General features: G+C 50.0%; 1 protein-coding gene across 1 annotated transcript in view; it reads right to left on the reverse strand.

Annotated features, from left to right (window-relative positions):
• The window catches only part of DCC (DCC netrin 1 receptor), a 591,220-nt gene that overhangs the window by 170,337 nt on the left and 414,883 nt on the right, over positions 1 to 6,000 (reverse strand). The window lies entirely within an intron of this gene.

The raw sequence follows: 6,000 nt of genomic DNA on the forward strand, positions 1-6,000 counted from the left end.
AAAGTTCTCAACATGGCGGTGATGCACAAGGGGGAAAAAGCCCTCAACCAAATGGCAGATGTTGCTCCAGAAGGAAAAAGAACGACACTGAACTTCGCATTGACAAAGCATTGCTGTGAGGTGAAGGCATTTCACATCATTCTCCCTGGTAAGGTGGTGGCTAAAAGTGCTGGCTTATGGTGACCCTGTAGGGTTTTCAAGGTAAGAGAGGAACAGAGGTGGTTTGCCATTATCTGCCCCTGCGTAGCAACCCTAGGTGGTCTCCCATCCAAGTACTAACCAAGGCCAACCCTGCTTAGCCTCTGAAATCTGACAAGATCAGGCTAGCCTGGGCCGTCCAGGTTGGTGTAAATTACACATACAGAGGTGGTTTTCCATTCTCTGCCTCTGCGTAGCAACCCTAAATTCCCTAGATGGTTTCCCAACCAGGGATGACCCTACTTAGCTTCTGAATAATGAGATCAGGTTAGCCTGGGCCATCCAGGTTAGTGCAAATCACACATACAGAGGTGGTTTGCCATTGTCTGCTTCTGCGTAGCAACCCTGGACTTCGTGGTGGCCTCCCATCCAAGTACTAACCAGGGCTGATCCTGCTTAGCTTCTGAGATCTAATGAGATCAGGCTAGCCTGGGTCATCCAGTCTGGGGCCCACATACGGTAAGCTACTATTATCCACATACTGTGGGAGAGGGTAAGAGGGTAATAAGTAATTTTATTTATTTATAATTTCAATGTATATACCTCCCTTCTCTGAGTTCACAGAGCTCAGGGTGGTTAACGACATAGCATTGCATAATTTAAAATCCAAGGAATTAAAATAGTTTAAAAACAGCATCAGGTGAGGGCTTTAGGTTTAATGGCGACCCGCTAGCAGATGCATTCCCCGGACCTCCCGGGGAGGCGATCCACGCACCGGTGGTTCAGAGGGAGGGTGATTGTTCGCGCACACACCCCAGAGCCTTGGTGAAAGGCTCCTAGCCATGGGGCTTCTGAGGGGTGGCCTCTTCACCAGCATGATGTTGGAGAATTGAGGCACTCCTCTGCTCCGGCTGTTGGGCATCCAAATGGAACTAGAGACGCTGATGGGACAAGCGTTGGAGATCGGGCGTTGTAAACGTACCTGTGGCGAGGTCAACCAGACCACCAATGAACAGTGAGTCGAGTTTAACGCAAACACCAGGATTATAAAAGAAAGCCACCCAGGATCGGCGAGACTAGTGAGCAGGAGAAGGGCCCCTCCCACACGCATGAATAAAGCAGTGATCTCCCAAGGGGGAGGGCGAAACTATAAGCGTTAAAATCTACGTAGTCTATAGAAAATGCAATTGAAGAGCACACGAGAGTGTGAATAAAGCGCTTGGCCAAATTGCAGAGACTTTAGCAAAACTTTTAAAAAGTAAACAATCCATAAAAATGGCACTGAGAAAAGTGGAGAAAGAAAGGCAGGCAAAAATGAAACTGGCTGAAAGCATGATACCACAGAGTTTTCTAAGCTGCTAGCGGACTCTTTGCACCCTCTACTGGATCGGATGATGAATATCAACCAACAGCTGACAACATTAAACCAGAACTTTGCAGCTCAGCAGCTCCAACTGAATGAAACTACCAAAAAGACGGAGCAAACAGCTGAGAAGGTGAAGGAAATGGATGCCAAATCCAAAAAGGTTAATAAAAGGCTGCAGTTACTGGAAAAGAAACAAGTTTCTGACGAATCTCAGCTTATGCAGCTACAAACGGAAAAAGCCAACCTAGTTCTCCAGTTCCAAGGTGTCCCTGAGGCTAAAGATGAGAATCTGAAACAACTTTTGTGCTTGCCCCAATTGCAGATTTAAAAGCAGACTATCTTATAAGCGAAATGGATGTGGCTTATAGAGCCGACTCCGTATACATCAAGAAAAATAATCTGCCTGGGGAAATAGTGGTAAGATTCTCGAGGGGAAATGTGCGGGATCTGATATTGAAAGCAACATCAGGAGCACCCTTAAAAATTGGAGACAACACCATCAGAATTCTAAAAGATATTCCTTTTGAAATAAGAAAAAAGAGACAGAAATATAAGTAGTTGATTATGTTCTTTCAAACAAACAGTATTCCTTACAAATGGTTGATTCCCGAGGATGTCTTTTTCAAATTAAAGGATAAAAAAGAAGAAATGACTCTGTTTCTAAAGCACGTGAGTTTCTGAGACTGCGAGATTCAGGAGAGGACGGCAGAGAGGACAAGGACAGCAAACCTAGCGAGGAAATGGACTCTCCTATTCCTTCTTCCGACAAGGACTCTGCTTCTGAAAAGGGGGGTGGCGGCCCCCAAACGTGATCATCAATTGAGGATAAGAAAAGATAAAACAAAATAATGGCTGAAGAAATCTGAATTGTGCCTTATAAGCTTTTATTATCAATGATGCTCTGGTGACTCTCTTAAAACAGTGTAACTAATCGATATGAAGTCTAATATCATAGCTTAAGAACATAAGAACATAAGAGACGCCAATGTTGGATCAGGCCAAAGGCCCATCCAGTCCAACACTCTGTGTCACACAGTGGCCAGAAATACCAGTGCCATCAGGAGGTCCAGCAGTGGGGCCAGGACATTAGAAGCCCTCCCACTGTTGACCCCCCCAAGCACCAAGAAGACAGAGCATCACTTGCCCCAGAGCCCCTATCGACCATGTTCAATATAATTTTAGCATTTTTAGATTAATACTGATATAAGCAGATGAAATGATCTCCTATACTTGTGGTTTTAGTTACTAGTGGTTTTCTTTCCTTTCTCCTTAGATGTAATTGTCCCCTCCCTTTTTTCATTGTAGTACTTTGTAGTCTATAGAAAATGCAATTAAAAATCCCCTCCAGGGGGCCAACCCCCCAAAAAAACCCAGCATCAGATGGTGCCAAAACAAGTTTACAATTTGCATCACTGTCTCACAGTAAGTGAGAGAAAGCAGGATGGGGGAGGGGAAGGGAGTGCCAGATATGACGGTACGCATGGCTGTCCTCAACCAAAAACCTGGCAGGACATCTCTGCCTTGCACGCCCTGTGGAACTGCCCAACATCCCACAGAGTGTGGATGTTATTTGGAAGACAGTTCCACCAGCCCTGAAGAAGCCCTGGCTCTGGTCGAGGACAGCTGGACATCGTTAGGACTAGGAATTACCAGTAAATTGTTCTCAGCAGAGCGTAAAGCTCTTCGGGGGACATACCAGAAGATAATGTGTAACAAGCAAAGACAAGATTTATAGGGCACTTTTCGTGCTTCTATCCTTTATACTGCACTAACCATTTGACACTGGAAGAAGGAGGAGGAGGAGGAGGAGGAGGAGATTGGATTTATACCCCACCCTTCACTCGGAGTCTCAGAGTGGCTTACAATTTCCTATCCCTTCCCCTCCCCGCAACAGGCACCCTGTGAGGTAGATGGGACTCAGAGTGTTCTTTCCAGAACTGCTCTTTCAAGAACAGCTCTGACAGAACTATGGCTTGCCCAAGGTCATCCAGCAGCTGCAAGTAAAGGAGTGGGGAATCAAACCCGGTTCTCCCAGATTAGAGTCCGTGCAGTTAACTACTACACCAAACTGGCAAAGCTACAGTTTTCTAAGCCCACAGTTTTCAGTGGGGTTAGAAGACAGTTACTGCCCTGTGAATCCTTCTTTCTTTCTCTTTATATTTTTGTCTTTGTCTTGTCTCATCTTGGCATTGTCAGTATTAGGACGTGTAGTGCAACTATTCAACACTGTCCTTCCCAGGACCCTCTTCATGTTCTAATAATAAGAACATGATGTTCTAATGCATAATTGTCTAACGTTATGAATATCACGCTTCAACCAGCCCATGGCCATCCGGCTGTTGGGCTGGGGGGGCGCCTTTGCCTCCCAGCCGGAAGAGGCAGCCGACATTTGGCGCCAAAAGCGCCGCACACGGGACTCTGGAGGGGGCGGGGCAGTGTGGGCTTAAAAGCCCAGCCCCGCCTCTCCTCAGCAGTCCCGCGCGTTTCGTCGGCAGCGGCAGAGCTCCGGTGCGTGGCTCTCCCTTTCTCGGGCCTTCGGAGGCCAGGGGATGCACAGCGGAGCTAGTGATGCAGCCGCTTGGGATCAACGCGGCGAGGGAGCGCAGGGTGTGGATTCGGCGGCAGTGGCGGCAGCGGCCCGCAGGCCAGTGGCGGTCGCTTCATTGGCGGGCTGCGGTGGCCTCTAGAGAAGAGTGGGCTGCAGGGTGCTGCGCACGGCGGGCCGGCTGTCGAAGGTTTTTATACAGAATGCCATCCGGGGCTTAACGCATATGCTTGGACCGGGGAGGTGGCAGGCGTGGGCCTGTTCGGGCTGGCAGTTTGGAGTGAGTCCCTGTGAACGGGGGAACTCGGGGGTGCTCCTTCGGGAGTCACGGGGCTCAGTGCTGGTCCAGTTCTGGGCAAGTGTAGAGCCGGTTGGTGGTGGTTAGGTGCGGACTCTGGTCTGGGGGAACCGAGTTTGATTCCCTACTACTCTGCTTGTGCTTGCTGGGGTGGCCTTGGGTCAGTTGATGCTCTGGCACGGCTGTCCTTTAAAAGGGGTTGTTTGTGTTAGAGATCTCTCGGCCCACCCCACCCGCTCTGAGACTCTTGGTGAAGGGCGGGGTTTAAGTTCAGTCGCTTCTTCTCCTTCTTTTCCCTGTCCCCGGTGTTTTTTGCCCTCCGCCCAAGGCTTAGGAGTGCTCAAGTAGGGCATGCAAGTAGCGCCTCCCCTATTGGGGAGGGGTCGCATGGAATGTTCCCCCTAAGTTGTGAGTCTTGTGTGCAAGACTTCTTCTTTGGGAAGCTGCTGGCATTAAAGTTGTGAGAAGGCGATTTGGTTGCTACAGAAATTATTCTGCCCTGATGCCATCCTGCCTGAGCTGAGACAAGAATGGGTGAGCCAGAGGCTGAGGAACTGTTAGCAGCTCACACTAACTCAGCTTAGAGGAAACAGTGGCACCCGACCATTTGCCATGTACGCTATAGCTGGGGGCAAAGTAGCCTGTGTGTGGGGCCCAGGGCTTCTGCGCCATGACTTTCTCCCTTTACTTCGCCTGGCCTATAGGGCCCGGGTTGGCCCAACCTCCCGGATCTTTGAAGCTGAGCAGTGTCTATCCGGGTTGGTGCTGGGTGGGGAAACCACCGAGGAAGTACGGGTTTGCTAAGCAGAGGCAGGCAATGTGTACGTTACAGTTGTTCTGGGGGCCACCCAGGGTTACGGGGTCCCCTCCCACCTTCGTTTGATTCGGAGAATTTGGCTCAGTGGAGACCATCCTTACGGGGCAGGGCTGGGACCCAGGTTCGATTCTAGCCTCCCCAGTGGCACAGATTTAGTTGCACAGTTGCACATATGTTGATGGCGTCATGGAAGGTTTTGTGGTCTTGGGACAGCCAATACAGGCTGATTTGGACCACCACCCTTGCTTACTCCAGGATCGTATTTCATAAAATACAGACGAAGGGTTCCCAGGATGTTCCATCCTCGGCTAGAGGTAGGTGGACCATTTGTAAGGGCCTAGTCCACCTTTAGTCCAGATCTGGAGGGCCCGACTGGCCCGAGTTTGTCAGATCTCGGCAGCTGGGCGGGGTTGGTGCTGGTTGGTATTGGGATGGGGAACTTGAAGGGATATGAAGGTTGCTACATAGACAGGCAGACCACCTCTGAAGGTCTCTTGCCTTGAAAACCCCTCGGAGTGCCACGGGCTGGCCGCGAATTGATGGCTTCTTCCACTACCAACCTAACATAGCCTCACAGTAGTCATTTGTGTCATGACTGGGGCCAATTTTACCTACTTCATGCTAGCCCCTGTTGCACAGGTTAGCGGTCCCCGTTAGTTTTCTGGGAGCTTCTTTGCGGTTGGGCTCCAGTGGGCATGCCGCCCTGGAGAGGACTCTATGGTGGTGTGCATGCTGGGGCTCCTCCCCTCCCTTTCTCAAGCGGCCTTATAGCCCAGGGTGGCTCATGGTTGTAGAGTTTTGAAGCTTTTGTGGGGTGGCTTGGACTCCGTAGGCCA

Source organism: Gekko japonicus, unplaced genomic scaffold, assembly GCF_001447785.1.
Source record: "Gekko japonicus isolate JY-2015 unplaced genomic scaffold, Gekko_japonicus_V1.1 scaffold614, whole genome shotgun sequence".
Lineage (NCBI taxonomy): Eukaryota > Metazoa > Chordata > Lepidosauria > Squamata > Gekkonidae > Gekko > Gekko japonicus.